The 16937-nt window shown below is 47.0% G+C and overlaps 1 protein-coding gene and 1 non-coding gene across 2 annotated transcripts in view; both read left to right on the top strand.

The window, feature by feature from the left end:
• The first annotated feature begins 4199 nt into the window (after positions 1-4199).
• Positions 4200-4333, top strand: LOC150062219 (U11 spliceosomal RNA). Its single transcript, XR_016536068.1, has one exon. It is a non-coding gene; the product is annotated as a U11 spliceosomal RNA (small nuclear RNA).
• A 9019-nt stretch (positions 4334-13352) lies between these two features.
• The window catches only part of Gmeb1 (glucocorticoid modulatory element binding protein 1), a 40693-nt gene continuing 37108 nt past the window's right edge, over positions 13353-16937 (top strand). Inside the window, exon 1 of the mRNA XM_090335435.1 lies at positions 13353-13480. The gene's annotated coding sequence lies outside the window, so the exon portion shown is untranslated. The remainder of the gene's footprint in view (positions 13481-16937) is intronic.

Here is a 16937-nt window from a genome sequence, read left to right as displayed (position 1 = left end):
CCTCAGCTTGAACTGAGAATTCTCACTAAATTCTGAGCCTGTGATGTAAACCAGTATGTTTTGTTTTTCAGTGTTTTCATCCATTTAGTGCTTGGTGGCGACAACTATATTTTCACCCTAGGCATGTAAACCACTTTCAGATCCAGTATCTGGAGTTTTTTTTTAATTAATTAATTAATTTATTTATTTTGTGGGTTATGGGGGGGCTTGTACTCAGCCGGGGCGCTGTCCCTGTGCTCTTCAGCTCAAGGCTACCACCTACCCTTGAGTCCAGTCCCACTTCCCATTTTCTAGAGGTTAATTGGAGATGAGAGTCTCAGGTCCTTTTGTGCCCAGGCTGGCTTTTAACCTTGATCCTCAGATCTCAGCCTCCTGAGATCTGAGCCACCACACCTGGCTTCTAGAGGTTTCAATAATTAAAAAAAAAAAGAGAGAGAGAGAACACACATACACAAAAGAATGCATGAAGGGCAACAGTGGCTGGCAGCAGGAATCTGGAAGAGCTGGAACTGTAGATTGCCCTTTTTTGGGTAGGTTTTGCTCTTTTGAACACTGGGGCTTGAATTCAGGACCTGGACACTGCCCCTTAGCTTTTTCATTCAAGGCTCTACCACCTGAGCTACAGGGAGTTGCAAACTTCCTCAAAAGTATGTTAAAGAAAGCATATTGGGGGCCAGGAGTGTGACATAGTGGTAGAGTGATTATCTAGCATGCACCAAGCCCTGGGTTTGATTTGTCACTACCATATACACAGAATAAAGCCAGAAGTAGTGCCGAAGCTCAAGTGGTAAGCACTATCCTGTTTTTTTGTTTGTTTGTTTTTGTTGGCTGTGGGACTTGAACTCTGGGCCTGGATGCTGTCCCTGAGCTCTTCAGTTCAAGATACTTCCCTATCCCTGGAGCCACAGTGCCGCTTCCAGAGCGCTACCCTTGAGAAAGTTCAAAGACAGTGTTCAGGCCCTGAGCTCAAGCCCACTACTGACAAAAAAAAAAAGAGAGAAAGAAAAGAAAGCAAATTATATTAATCTATTTTTTGTTTTGTTTTAAAATGTTTGTACACAGTTGGGCACTGGTGGCTTGCTCCTCTGATCATAGCTACTTTAGGATGCAGAGACTGAGAATCTGGCTTAAAGTCAGACCAGGCAAACAAATCCTCAAGACTCTTATATTTGTTGTTTTTCTTTTTGTGCCATGACTTAAATTTAGGGCCTCAGTACTGTCCCTGAGCTTCTTCTGTTCATGGCTAACACTCTACCACCAGACCCATACTTCCACTTCCAGCTTTTTTGTAGCTTATTGGAGATAAGAGTCACAGACTTTCCTTCCTGGGCTGGCTTCAAACCACAGTCCTCAGATTTCAACCTCCAGGCATGAGTCATCAGTACCTTGCTGACTCTTACCTTCAGCAAAAAGACAGAAGTGGAAGTATAGCTCGAGTGTTAGAGCACCAGCCATGAACAAAAATGCTGAACAAGGGCTGGGATGTAGCTCAGTGGCAAAGCGCTTGCCTAGCAAGTGCTACGTCCTTGGTTCGATCCCCAGCACCAAAAAAGAAAAGACAAACAACAACAACAACAACAACAAAAGCTGAACAAGAGCACAGGGCCTTGAGTTCAAGCCTCACTATTGGCACAAAACACACACACACACACACACACACAACCTGCTGGGTACTGGTACTCATATATATAATCCTAGCTACAGGATGCTGAGATCTGAGGATCATGGTTTGAAGGTAGCCCTGGCAGGAAAATCTGTGAGACTTTGTTTTTTTTTTGTGGGTCATGGGGCTTGAACTCTGGGCCTGGGCTTTGTCTCTGAGCTCTTCAGCTCAAGGCTACCACCCTACCCCTTGAGCCACAGCCCCACTTCCCATTTTCTAGTGGTTAATTGGAGATAAGAGTCTCAGGAACTTTAGTTCCTATGGCTGGCTTTGAACCAGGATCCTCAGATCTCAGGCTCCTGAGTAGCTAAGATTACTGGTGTGAGCCACTGACAGCTGTGAATCTCTTATCTCCAATTAACTACTCAAAAACTGGAAGTCGCACTATGGCTCAAAGTGGTACAGTACTGTCCATGAAAAAAAGAATCTCAGGGACTGCACCTAGGTCCATAGTTCAAGTCTCAGGACTGGCAAAAAAAAAAGTCTAGGAATGTGTCTTAGTTATAGAGTGCTTACCGGGCATTTGAGTCCTCGGTACCACATAAACAGAAAAACCTAGCTGGGCGCAGAGGCTCAAGCCTGTAATCCTAACTACTCAGGAGGCTGAGATCTGAGGATCTCCGTTCAAAGCCATTCCAGGCATTAAAGAACAAGAGACAGTTAACTCCAATTAATCACTAGAAAACAGGAAGTAGGGTTGTGGCTCTATGGGTAGGGCAGTAACCTTAAGCTGAAGACTCAGGGACAATGCCCAAACCCAGAGTTCAAGTCCCATGACCAATACCAACAACAACAAAAATGGGGTAGGGGGAGGGAAATGGGGACAAAAACATGAGAAGGGGTATCAATGTGTGAGAAGTAATGCACCTACTACCTGGCAAATGTAACTATAACCCCCTCTATACATTACACCAACAATAAAGAAAAAAAAAATTCTGGTCAGGCTAGGAGTGTGGCCTAGTGGTAGAGTGCTTGCCTAGCATGCAGGAAGCCCTGGGTTCAATTCCTCAGTACTGCATACACACACAAAAAGCCCTAAGTGGTGCTGTGGCTCAAGAAGTAGAATACTCTCCTTGAGAAAGCCCAAGGACAGTGCCCAGACCCTGAGTTTCAGCCCCAGGACTGTCAAGGAAAAAAAAAAATTCCTGTGTCATTGCCTTCATTCTGCTACCCTCCTTCTTTCCCAGAGGTAATCATTAATAAATGTTCTTTGATCTTTTTGCCATGAAAATACATAACTACAGGGCCGGGAGTTTGGCCTAGTGGAAGAATGCTTGCCTAGCATGCACGAAGACCCAGGTTCGATTCCTTGGCACCACATACTTAGAAAAAGCCGGAAGTGGTGTTGAGGCTCAAGTGTAGAGCTCTAGCCTTGAGAAAAATCCAAGGACAGTGCTCAGGCCCTGAGCTTAAGCCCAGGACTGGCAAAAAGAAAAAAAAAGAAAAAAAGAAAAAGAAAAAAAAATACCTAACTACAGAAAATAGCACCGAGGGGCCAGGAGTTTGGCCTAGTGGTAGAGTGCTTGCCTAGCATGCATGAAGACCCAGGTTCTCTTCCTGAGTACCACATACACAGGAAAAGCTGGAGATGGTGCAGTGGCTCAAGTGGTAGAGCTCTAGCCTTGAGAAAGCCCACGGACAGTGCTCAGTCCCTGAATTCCAGTCCTGGGACTGGCAAAAAAAAAAAAAAAAAAGTCCTGGAAGCAGAGTACAACCAGTAGCTCATACCTGTAATCTCTAGCTACACAGGAGGCTGAGATCTGAGAATCAGGCTTTGAAGCCAGGTGGAGCAGTAAAGTTTATGATATTCTTTAATAAGCTTACTAAAAAGCCGGAGATGGAGCTTACATGGTAGAGTGCTAGCATTTGACTGAAAAAGCTCAGAGACAGTGTGTTCAAGCCACACACACACACACACACACACACACACACACACACACACGAAAATAACACTGGCTTTCCAACGATGGTGCACACCTTGAGTGCTCCGTATGAGTAGTGTGAGGTACGGTCACATCTTAAGCGCATCCTGACATTTTGCCTGATGTCAGTTGCTTCCAGTTTTCACCTGGATTCTTGTCTTGGGCGGCCGGTTCAGGATGGCGATGAGTGGCACACATTTTAATCATTTTCGGTTTTGATCGCCTGGGATTCGTGTTTGCCCATAGTTTCCAAGAACCGGACTTCTCGCAACGGATCTTTCCACAGCGCCTTCAATTAACCTGGGGGAAGGACCTAAAGTCGGAGGCTCCCAGCGGCTGGGATCCAGCAACTGCTCCGCCAACCTCCAGCTCCACGGACCGCCAGCCCCTTCCCAGCAAGCACTGCTTGTATTTGCATATGCACTCGCGTACTTACTTTTGCCTATATATAAAAATTGAAAGTATAGTAATTCTCTTTAGCGCTTTCCTGCGGCACAGAAGATTCTGGGGCTCCTTACTTAATTTGGACAGTGTAGAATTCGGACTTATCTTCTCACCTGTACTGAAATATGGTTTGAACGGCACTGCCACCTGTCTTTTTAAGGCGTTCGAGCAAAAAGGGCTTCTGCCGTGAGTGGCACACGTAGGGCAACTTGATTGCTCTGCGTGCGGAATCGACATCAAGAGATTTCGGAGGCATAATTTTTTGGTACCTGGGCAGCTGGTGATCGTTGGTCCCGGCGCCCTTACTTACAGGTTATCATAATAGAAAAAGAGTAGCTGTGCAAGTTGTGTTCTACTAATTTTAGTACCCAAGGTTCTGATTGCTGAGGTACTTTCATAAGATCTGATCAACATTTGAAGTTTAGGCCTGGGCGTACAGCTTGATGGTAGAGTGCTTATATATTATATCAGTGGGACTTATTTCCAATTAATTCTAAGTTCAATTACCCGCGTCCACTGGCACAAAAAAAGGTGAGAGGATAATTATGTAAACTTTTGAGTTTCATAAAGTTCCTCTTTATATACAGAAATATATTAATATCTCTGCATGTCATCATTCATAATATTTTCACATGTTAGATTTGTGTGTGTGTGCTAGAACTTGAACTCAAGGCCTCTCCCTTAGCTTTTTTTTTTTTTTTTGGTCAGTCCCTAGTATCCACTATCTGGAATTGTGTGTGTGTGTGTGTGTGTGTGTCGGGGTGGGGGGGGTAGGGGGGTTCATGGGGCTTGTACTTGGCCTGGGCACTGTCCTGAGTTCTTCAGCTCAAGGCTGGCTTTGAACCATGATCCTCAGATCTCAGTCTCCTGTGTAGTTAAGATTACAGGTGTGAGCCACCCTGCCATACTAGTGCTCTCCTCTTGAGCCACAGCACCATTTCCAGCTTGTTTCTGTATATATGGTACTGAGGAATTGGATCCAGGGCTTCATGCATGCTAGGTAAGTACTCTACCACTAGGCCATGCTCCAGGCCCTTCCTTAGTTTTTTCTATATTGTGTGTGTTTGTGTGAGTGTGCATGGGCATGTACATGTATGCATATGTATACAATATACACATATAATGTGTATTTTAGGTGGGTATGTGTGTATAATACTTTATATAGGTATAAAGTTTAAAATATATCTATATTCCCCTCCCCCCAAAAATGTGGGGGGTCAGTTGTGGGGCTTGAACACAAGGCTTGGGTGCTATACCAGGGCTTTTTCTTTTGTGTGTGTGGGGAGGGAGGGGAGTCATGGGGCTTGAACTCTGGGCCTGAGCCCTGTCCTTAACTCTTCAGCTCAAGGTTACTGCCCTACTCCAGGGTCTGGGAGTTGTCTCTGAGCTCTTCTTCTCAAGGCTATAGCCCTATCCCTTGAACCTCAGCCCTACTTCCCATTTTTTTAGTGATTAAATGGAGATAAGACTCTCAGGTCCTTTTGTGTCTGGGCTGGCTTTGAAGCTTGATCCTCAGTTCTCAGCCTCCTGAGTAGCTAGGATTACAGCTGTGAGCCACTGCACATGGCCTGTCCCAGAGCTTTTTCATTCAAGGTTAGTGCTCTCTACCAGTTTGAGTCACAGTGTCACTTCCAGTGTTCTGGTGGTTAATTGGAGAAAAGAGTAGGGGGTGTGGTGGGAGGAGCTAGAGTGTGGCCTAATGGTAGAGTGCTTGGCTAGCATGCATGAAGTCCTGGGTTCAATTCCTTAGTACCATATATACAGAAACAAGCTGGAACTGGTGCTGTGGCTCAAGAGGAGAGCACTAGGAGGGCAGGGTGACTCATGCCCGTAATCTTAACTACACAGGAGACTGAGAACTGAGGATCATGATTCAAAGCCAGCCCAGGCACTAAAAAGTCTGTGAAATTTTTTTTTTTTTTTTTTTTTTTTTTTTGCCAGTCCTGGGTTTCAGCTCAGGGCCTGAACACTGACCTTGGACTTTCTCAAGACTAGAGCTCTACCCCTTGAGCTTCAGCACCACTTCCAGCTTTTTTTTCTATGTATGTGGTACCGAGGAATCGAACCCGGGTCTTCATGCATGCAAGGCAAGCACTCTACCACTAGGCCAAACTCCCGGCCCCCATCTGTGAGATTCTTTTTTTTTTTTTTTTTTTTTGCCAGTCCTGGGCTTGAGCTCAGGGCCTGAGCACTGTCCTTGGACTTTCTCAAGGCTAGAGCTCTACCACTTGAGCCTCAGCACCACTTCCAGCTTTTTTCTATGTATTGTATGTGGTACCGTGGAATCGAACCTGGGTCTTCGTGCATGCTAGGCAAGCACTTTAACCACTAGGCCAAACTCCAGGCCCCCTGTGAGATTCTTATCTCCAACTAATCACCAGAAATACTGGAAGTGGCATTGTGGTTTAAGGAGTAGATTGGTAATCTTGAGCTGAAGAGCTCAAGGACAATGCCCAGGCCAAGGGGTAGGGTGCTACCCTTGAGCTGAAGAGCTCAGGGATGGCACCCAATTCCAGAGTTCAAGCCCCACAACCAAACAACAACAACAAAAAAGAGTAGAGCACTAGTCTTGAGAAAGCCCAAGGGCAGTACCCAGGCCCTGAGTTCAAACCCCAGGAATTGTAATAAATGAATAAATAAGTCTCATGGTAACTTTTCTGCCCAGGCTTTCTTTGAACTTTGATTATCAGATCTCAACCTCCTGAATAGGATTACAGGCATGAGCCCCCAGCACCGGGCTGTATTTTTTTTTCCCCCAGTTGTGGAGCTTTAATTTGAACTTTCTCAATGCTAAGATCTCTACCACTTGAGCCACAGCACCACTTCTGGCTTTTTCTATGTATGTGGTACCAAGGGATCGAACCTGGGTCTTCATGCATGCTGGGCAAGCACTCTTCCACTACGCCAAACTCCCAGTCCAGCTGTCTATTTTTTTGGTCAGTTCTGGGGATTGAACTCAGGACTTTGGAATTGTCCCTGAGCTTGGGCATTCAAGCCTGTCTGTCATTCTACCTCTTGAGCCACATCTTGGCTTCTGGTTTTCTGGAGGTGAGTTGGGTTTAAGAGTCAGAGATTTTAGGGCTGGGAGTTTGGCCTAGTGGTAGAGTGCTTGCCTAGCATGCACAAAGACCCGGGTTCGATTCCTCAGTACCACATACATAGAAAAAAGCCAGAAGTGGTGCTGTGGCTCAAGTGTTAGAGCTCTAACCTTGAGAAAGTCCAAGGACAGTGCTCAGGCCCTGAGCTCAAGCCCAGGACTGGCAAAAAAAAAAAAAAAAAAAAAAGAGTCACAGATTTTTCCTACCCAGCCTGGCCTTGAACCACATCCTCAGATCTCAGCCTCCTGAGTTGCTAGGATTACAGGCATGAGCAACCAACATCTGGCTGCTTTTGTCTTTGGAAATATAATCATTAGATCCAACTCTATATACACTAATTTTAAAAAATGGGGGCCAGTGGCTCAAGGTTCAATGCCAACTCATGCAAGAAAGTCCATGAGACTCTTACCTTCAATTAGCCTCCAAAAGCCAGATTAGTTGTGGCCTGAGGTCAAGCGCCAGGCCTGACACACAAATACACACACAAACACACAAATACAAATTAAACAATTAAAAGCAAAAGAAATTAAAGGCAATTCTTCTCTGGATACTGGTGCTTAAGCCTATAATCCTAGCTATTTAGGAAGCTGAGATCTGAGGATCTTGGTGGTTCAAAGCCAGTCCCAGCAGATAAGTCCACTAGTCTCTTATTTCCAATTACTGACCCGAAAAACAGAAGTGGTGCTTTGGCTCAAAGTAGTAGAGTGCTAATCTTGAACAAAAAGAGCTCAAAGACAGCAACTGCCAGGCCCTGAGTTCAAGCCTCACAACTGACAAAAAATAAAGTTGAAAAGATGGAGAAGAGAACAGTTTTGGGGTGTGCCTTTGGGCTGTGATATCCCTGGTACTGGGTTGGGATTAGTCACTAGCTCAGGAAGCAGACACTCAGTAGAATTACTAATGGCCACCAGTCCCCAACAAGGAGACTGAAGCCCACAGAGGCGTTAACTAAGGTCCCGTGGGCAACAGAGACAGTCCTGCTAGGGTTCTGAGTTCCGTGAGGTGGGTGGGTGGTGCCAGTGAGTATTAATAGTAATACCAGCTGGCATTTCTTGACTGCTTTCTACATCCTGGCATTGTTCTAAGTCTTGTTTTGTTTATGGATTACCTCATTTCTCTTTACAGAGCCCTATGAGTAATGTACTTTTCCTCCCCCCCACCACTTTTCTTTTCCTGTGTGATGGACCTGGGGCTTGAACTCAGGTCTGGGCACTGTCCCTGAGCTTTTACATTCAAGGCTGTCATTCTACCTCTTGAGCCACATCCCCATTTCCAGTTTCTGGTGGTTAATTAGAGTTAAGAGTCTCACAGACTCTCCTACTCAGTGTTGTATTCTAAAAATCAAGGGGACACCCAATACTCAGGTAGAGTAGCTAGGATTTTTAATCAGCCGTTTGATGATTACACCCACTAGTGGGATAGTAGAGTTCAGTGTCAGTCTTGCATTCAGTAGGGTTTTTTTTTTTTTTTTTCCAGTCCTGGATTTGGGCTCAGGGCTTGAACACTGTCTCTGGATTTTCTCAAGGCTATAGCACTCTACTACTTGAGCCACAGCACCACTTCTGGCTTTTTGCTATGCATGTGGTACCGAGGAATCGAACCCGGGTCTTCGTGCATGCTAGGCAAGCACTCTACCACTAGGACAAACTCCTGGCCCTCCTTTTTTTTTTTGCCAGTCCTGGGGTTGAACTCAGGGCCTGGGTATTGTCCTTGGACACATTTGCACAAGGCTAGCACTCCACCACTTGAGCCACAGCACCACTTCTGGGTTTTTCAGTGTATGTGGTACCAAGCAATCAAACCTGGACTTCATGCACGCTAGGCAAGCACTCTACCACAAGGCCACGCACTTGCCCCACCCCTTCATTCCTTTCTTTTACTGCTTTCAGTTCCCATGTTTCCCTAGGCTGTAATTTCCACAGGGCTTTCTGCGGGGAGGGGTGGGGGGCATTCTGCATTCCCTGATCCTGCCTGTAAGCAGAAGCAAAACTTGCAGTTAGCCTTAGCAGCAATTTCATAGGCAATTTTCACAAGCAAGAGCATGAAGTCACCTGTTGGAGCCATTAGGAGCAGGGGGGAATCTGGACAGCAAAAAAGCCACATAGCCCAGGGGGTCAACAGTTGTGTATGGACTTGGGCAAACAGCATTCTGCTGGAGGCTACAGGTACCTGCAGTTTTAGGACCTAGGTTACATCATCTAATTGAGGAAAGAGCTGAGAGTCTAAAAACCTTATCTAAAACTAGGTTCTGATATTCTATGAAAACTATATCTAAAATTGGGTTCTTACATTCAGGATGGCTTCTAAGTATGACTCTCAGATCTCAGCCTCCTCAGTAGTTAGGAGCCATGGGCCCCCAGTACCAGCAGCCAGCAGGCTGACCAGAAGTCAGCCTTTTGCTTTGTCCTAGCACTGGACTATGGGGCTGCAGTTGTAGGGGGAGAGAAAATTATTCACCTTCATTCTTTATCTAGATTCATCCCAGATTTTGTTTCTCCACCAACTGGCAGAACTGCCTCTCTTTTTCTCTCTGTCTCTTTTTCTGATTCATTTCCCATCTGCTAGTGGTTTCTGGCCTTGGGGGGTGGTGGATGATGCAGAGGGGACAAGCAAGCTGTGTGGGATAGGGAGGGAGACACACAAGTGCAGGTACTTCACTGGCAAATGGTTTTCCTGCTTTCTTTCTTTCTTTTTTTTTTCTTTTTTTTTGCCAGTCTTGGGCTTTGAGCTCAGGGCCTGAGCACTGTCCTTGGACTTTCTCAAGGCTAGAATTCTGCCGCTTGAACACCACTTCTGGCGTTTTTCTGTGTATGTGGTACCAAGGAATTGAACCTGGATATTCATGCATACTAGGCAAGCACTCTACCTTTAGGCCAAACTCCTGCTTTTCAAGCAAGCATCAGTCAACATTCTAAGGTCCAATGACCCTGTGATGTCCTTGGTGTTAAATAGAGTCCTTGGGACTCTATTTCAGGGTATATCCAGAGAGAGTACATAGCAGAAGTCAAGTGTGGGTAAGAACAGTAAACCTGATGTGAAGCCAGCAATCTTAGCTGCTCAGGAGAGTGGGATCTGAAGATAGATATCCAAGGACAGCTTGGGCAGGAAAGTCCACAAGACTCTTACTCAAAATGACTAAAAACCCAGCAAGTGGAGCTGTAGCTTAAGTGATAGAATGTCAAACTTGAGCAAAAGAGCTCAAGGATGGGCTGGAAAAAAAGCTGGAAGTGGTGCTGAGGCTCAAGTGGTAGTGCTCTAGCCTTGAGAAAGTCCAAGGACAATGTTCAGGCCCTGAGCTCAAGCCCAGGATTGGCAAAAAAAAAAAAAAAAAGCTCAGGGACAACACCCAGGCTCTGAGTTCAAGTTCGAGTATCACAACACACACACACACACACACACACACACACACACACACACACACACACACATGCATGTTAGCATCTGTATGGATGCATTAATCTAAAGTGTTTTGGGCAATGTCTGGAATCTAGAATCTAGTTACTTCCAAGAAAGCTAGGGCAGCACAGAGAGGCTCAAGGACAGAGCCTAGGCCCTGAGATCAAGCTCCAGGACTGCCAAAAAAAAAGAAGAATGGGACTGGGAGCGTGGCCTAGTGGTAGAGTGCTTGCCTACCATGCACAAAGACCCAGGTTCGATTCCTTGGTACCACATACACACAAAAAAAAGCTGGAAGTGGTGCTGTGGCTCAAGTGGTAAGTGCATACTTGAGCACAGAGTGGCCCAAGCACAGTGCTCAGGCCCTGAGTTCAAGCCCCAGGATTGGCAAAAAAAAAAAAAAAAAGATTGACACAAGACAGGTGAGCACACCATCTAGATTTCTTTCTTTTTTCTTTTTCTCTTTCTTCTTTTTGCTAGCCCCGGAGCTTGAATTCAGGGCCAGGGCACTGTCCTTGGGCTTTCCTCAAGGCTAGTATCCTGCCATTTGAGCCACCGCACCACTTCCTGCTTTTCTGTGTATGTGGTACTGAGGAATCAAACCTAGGACTTTGTGCATGCTATGCAAGCACTCTACCAATAGGCTAAACTCCTGGCTCCTATCTAGAGGATTTCTTTCTTTTTCTTTTTTTGGTTGGTCATGGGACTTGAACTCCAGGCCTGGGCATTGTCCCTGAACTCTTCAGCTCAAAGCTACTACCCTACCCCTTGAGCCACAGTGCCATTTCAGTTTTCTGGTGATATTTTAGAGATAAGCGTCTCATGGACTTTTTAGTGTCTAGGCTGGCTTTGAACTATGATCGTCAGATCTCAGCTACCTGAGTAGCTGGGATTACAGGCGTGAGCCACTGTGAGGCTATCTAGAAGATTTCTAAGTATGGAGATTAGTCAGATGTGGTGACATCTTATTGTCCCAGCAAAAGAAAGAAAATAGCAGGTGGATCATGCTTGTGATTCTATTCAGGAGATTGAGATTTGAGGATTGGGGTTGTTTGAATCCCAAGTAGGAAAATCCATGAGACAAGAATAGATAGCAATTAACTGGCAAAAAACCCTAAGTGGAGGGATGGCTCAGGAGGTAGTACACTAACTTTGAGCAAAATAGCTCAGGGATAGCATCCAGGTCCTAAATGCAAGCCTCAGGACTAACAAAAAGAAAAAAAGAAAAAGGAAAAGAAAAGAAAAAGAAAACCTAAGGGAGGAGCCTCCCCTGAAAGGAACTGGTAACTAGGTCCTGAGGGGAGTTATGCAGGACATACAAGAGACCAAGGTGTCTAGAATATAGTGCTGGAGGCACACAGGAGTAGAGAGGGGGTGTAGTGTGCACGGCAGCCCATGTGAGGAGTAACTGTGCCAGCTAAGCCTACTGAAGTTTTTCTTTTTTTGTGTGCCAGTCCTGGGGCTTGAACTCATGGCCTTGGTGCTATCCTTGAGCTTTTTGTTTTGACCAGTGCTCTACCAAACAGCTCCATTTCCTCTCTCTCTCTCTCTGTGTGTGTGTGTGTGTGTGTGTGTGTGTGTGTGTGTGTGTGTGTGTGTGTGGTGTGTGTGGGAGGGTAGGGGTAGCTTCCAAAGGCCATTCTTGGATTTTAGCCTCCTGAGCATCTACAATTACAGGTGAGAGCCACGAAAGACTGGCTTTGAGTATGATTTTTTAAATCTGTAAAATGGAATGAAAAGAACTTAGTAGGGTTGTGATGAGGATGTAAAAAAAAGCATCTTCCTCAAGACATGGCCACAGAAAGTCTTTTTATTTCCCCCCTTGTCAGTTGTGGTGCTATGGAGCTTTTTTTGGTTCAGAGCTAGCACTCTACCACTTTGAGCCCATAGCTCCATTTCTGGTTTTCTCTGGTGGTTAATTGGAGATAAGGTTCTCATGAACTTCCTTCCCAGGATGGCTTCCACTTGTGATCCTCAGATCTCAGCCTCCTGAGTAACTCTGTTTACAGGCATGAGTCACCAGCACCCAGCTAGAAAGTCTTAATGCTTGTCAATATTGTTAGCCTCGGGAACCTAAGTATTTCCATAAACCAGGTCTTTGAACACACATATGCCTTTGGAAAATACTGAGGTTTGAGTGGCAGTTGTGGAGCCAAGAGTGTGGCCTAGAGATAGAGTGCTCCTCTAGCATGCATGAAGCCCTGGGTTCGACTCCTTAGTAACCCACACACAGAACAAGCTGGAAGTGATGCTGTGGCTCAAATGGCAGAGCTCTAGCCTTGAGAAAAGCGCAAGGGCAATGCTCAGGCTCTGAGTTTCAAGCTGCAGGACTGGCCAAAAAAAAAAAAAAGTGTCAGTTGTCAAGTCATTCTCTCACCGTCGTGTAAGTTCCAGCATCGAATTCAAGACTTGAACCCAGAACCTTGCAGGCTTTTGCTCAAGGCCTGGAGACCGGTTTCTGATCTATAAGCAGCCAGATCTGCTCCTTCCGCCGTGGTAACTGGAGGGTACCCGGGAGGGTCTGGTACTCGGTAAGTTTCATCCAGCCGGATCTGCGGAAGACAGAGGGCAGAGTCCTCCAGAGGAGTAGAGAGGGTGGCACTGCCGTCGGATTGTCGATGAGCTGATTCTTTGATCTGGGTCTTACTTATCTGTAAAGTCTGGGGAAGAAAAGTCACTTGGATCGCTAGGGGTATTTCCAAACGCTGGCTTTCAATGGCCGAAGGACCCCCGGCTTCACGAAAGGCCCACCTCTCTCAGTTGAGGTTTATCCTCCACTGAGGGGCCGGCAAAAGGGACGCGTCCCCTTTAAGGCGCCAGCTTGCCGGCGGCGGCGGCCGGAAGTGTTGAAGCCCGGCCTGGCGGCGGCGGTGGCGGTAGCTGCCGTGGCGGCCTCTGCGCATGCTCCGTCGCCCTCCCGCCCTGGCCGCTCGCCGCCCGCCCGCCCGACGGAGACGGTGAGGAGGGGGAGGGGTGGGCGCGCGGGCGCGGGGTGGGGTGGGGGCGGGGGGGCGGGCGCGGGGGCCGCGCGGCGGCGGGCGAGGGCGGGCGGACGGGCGCGCAGGGGGCGGGGGGCTGCTGCCTCCGCGGGCGCCTCCCCACGCCCTGTGCGTGCCGCCGCCGCCGCCGGGGAGCGAGCGGACGTCGCGGCGCCGCGGGGGGGGTGGGGGGACGCTGCCGCTGGGTCCGCCCGAGCCGCCGGGCCGCCCCCAGCGCGGCCGGCCGCGTCGCCCGGGCTCGGGTCCCGGCGGAGGGCGGGCGGGCCGACGTGCCCCCGGACCGAGGGGGCCCCGGAAGTCCTCGCCGGAGGGGCCGGAGCCACTCGGCAATGAGACGTCCGGGAGGCCCAGGCCCCCAGCGAGGGAGTCCAGGGCCGCCTGGGGTACCCCGAGAGGCGGGGTCCCGGGGCTGCGGCCCTGCCTGGAGGAGTTGGGGGCCCCACGGGGGAGGGGGCCCCTGCCCGTCGGGGCCGCCGCGGCTGGGTGGGGGGGGATTCTGTTGAGGAAGGAGGGCCCAGCGCTCACGGGAGGGGCGCGTGACCGGGCTCGGCTTTGGGGCGGCGGGCAAGGGAAGGGTGGGCCCTTTGGGAAAGAGCTTCCCGCAAGAGCTAGTAGGCCCGGGGCGTCCCCCAGGTGAGGGCACGGTGGGGAGGCACCTGGGAGGAGGCACGCTAGGGCTGAGCCCTTCTCCCTGTGGGAAGCCTGTGGGAAAGCTGCGGAAAGATAATTAAGGGGGGGGGGCGAGAGGATGGGAGTAGCCCTGCCTTATGAAATCATAGGAGGACCGGCCAGGTGTGGGGTAATTGAGGGTCAGAGATGAGGGCCCAGTCCTACCTGAGGAGCTGGGAGATAACTAGACTCAACAGGGGTTCAAGGAAGTCCTGGCTGTCCAAGGCAGCAGAGCCCAGAGTGCTCTCCTGGTGTCAAGAAAAACCAAGAAACAGGAGTTTTCTGCCTCTGAGGAGGGTGGGGGGATTCTTCTCTACTAATCCCCACTGACTCTGGCTAACGATTGTCAGAGTGCGTTTGTGGGACATTTTCATTCAGTAAGTTTATAATCCATCAGCCTGCTGGTCCGATTTGTATATTGTTACTGACCTACGTGGTGACTTTATTTTTACTGCAGCAAGCACTTTGAAGCTTTAGTTGGATTAGTCGGGAGCCCTATTTTGGTACCCTGGTCTCAAAAAACTCAAGTTGATTTCCCAAAACCTACATAGTTGTCTCCAATCCATGCGTTACCCAGAACTTTTATTTACTCTGGCTATTTCACGGTGTTCTGTGCAGTCTACATGGCGTCAGTACATCGGATTCCACTCTAAATGATTTACTAAATGCAGGAGAAGGAATAAAGAAGGGGAGGAATTCTGAGAGTTTTGACCTTAAGTAACAAAGTTTCAATCTAGAAGTTCTTTTTTGTTTTGTTTTTGGGGGTTTTTTTGGTGCTGGTTCTGCGGCTTGAACAGAGTGCTATGGCTGTCCTGAGCTTTTTTTTTTTTCCCCCCCAAGGGGATTGCTCTACCTCTTGAGCACACAGTCCATATCCGGTATTTTTGTTTTGTTTTTTAAAATTTATTGTAAAGGTGATGTACCGAGGAGTAAAGAGGGGTTATAGTTATGTAACATTTGGATAATGTTACTCCCTCATTTTCTGTCACTTTTATTGATTAGTTAGAGATAAGAGTTACAGCCTTTACTGCTGGAGCTGGCTTTAAACAGCAATCCTCAGATCTCAGCCTCTTGAGTAGCTGGGATGATAGTCAATACCAAGCCAATACCTGGCTTGAAAGTTTGTCGTTGTTCTTTTTTGTTTTTGCCAGTCCTGGGACTTGAACTCAGAGCCTGAGCACTGTCCTTGAACTTTCTCAAGTCTAGTGCCTTATCACTTGAGCCACAGCACCACCTCCGATTTTTTCCTGTGTATGTGATACTGAGGAATCGAACCTAGAGCTTCATTCATTCTAGGCAAGCATTTTACCACTAGACCTCACTCCCAGCCCCATGGAAGTTTCTTAAGAGTTGACAAAAAAAAGTTACAGTAGTAGAGTGTGAAAGACATAGACTGGTTAGAAAATTAAGGAATATCTGGTATTCCTTATCTACCAAATATTCCTACAGTCTTGACACTTGTGCTTCCAACACTGTATCTTGCCATATCTTAGGCATTGGGCTTTCAGGACACAAATATAATTCTACATATCTACTGGAGTTTTAACACAATGCCTGGTCCTTGTCCCTGAGCTTCTTTTGCTCAAGGCTAATGCTCTATCTCTTGAGACATAGCAACACGTATTGCTTTTTCTGAGTAGTTTTTGGATATGAGTCTCTTGGACTTCCCTGCTCAGGCTGTTTTTCAATTATGTTCCTCAGATCTCAGCCTCCTGAGTAGCTAGACTACCATTGCCTGGCTGTCATTTGATACTTTTTTGACAGCTTATATGAATAGTAATATGCTTACTTTCAAAGTAATTTTTTGTCTTGGAAGATAATTATAAAATATTTTTTGCTACTAGAAATTGAAATCAGGACCTTGCATATACTAAACCTGTGCTTTACGCTCTACTACTGAATGACACACTTAGCTACCCAAATAATAATTATAAATTTGACATATTTCCTTTGCATTAATTTCCCAGAATTACAGAATGTGTTGTGTGAATTTTTTTTAATTTATTTTTTTTGGTGAGTCATGGGGCTTGAACTCTGGGCTTGGGCACTGTCCCTGAGCTTTTCAGCTCAAGGCCACCCACCACTCTACCCTTGAGCCAAGCCCCATTTTCTGTTTTCTAGAGGTTAATTGGAGATAAGAGTCTCAGGTCCTTTTGTGCCCGGGCTGGCTTTGAACTTTGATCCTCAGATCTCAGCCTCCTGAGTAGCTAGTATTACAGGCATGAGCCACTGCTTTTGCCTGTGTTGTGTAATTTTTAAAGAAATACTCTAAGGCTTTGTCCACAAAATACCCAAAGGATCAATTTGCTTATTTCCTCTTATGAGTTTTTGTTGCTATAAACAAGAGATGTTTTTCAGATAATTAAAAAATGACCTTGCATTTAGTCAGTGCAATCTATAGAGTGGATTTTTGGTTACTCACTTGACATATGGTATTTAAGCCAGGCTTGCATCTGTAATTCTAGATACTCAGGAGGCTGAGATCTGAGGATCAAAGTTCAGAGCCAGCTCAGGCAGGAAAGTCTGTGAAACTCTTTTCTCCAGTAAGTTACCAAAAAGCTGTATAAGTGTAGTTTTGGATCAAGTGGTAGACTGCTAGACTTTTGATTGTGTGTGTGGGGGGGTACTTAGGATAATGAAAGATAGAGAGGCAATCACTTTTCTTAAGAATGTATGAATTGCCAGGACCTAGTGACTTGCACTTGTAATCCTAGCTATTCAGGAGGCTAAGATTTGAGGATCACGG

The sequence above is a fragment of the Megascapheus bottae genome, chromosome 6, assembly GCF_031878675.1.
Source record: "Megascapheus bottae isolate mThoBot1 chromosome 6, mThoBot2.hap1, whole genome shotgun sequence".
Classification (NCBI taxonomy): domain Eukaryota; kingdom Metazoa; phylum Chordata; class Mammalia; order Rodentia; family Geomyidae; genus Megascapheus; species Megascapheus bottae.
Note: the sequence above shows the minus strand (reverse complement) of the source record. Positions and strands in the feature narration are given on the sequence as shown.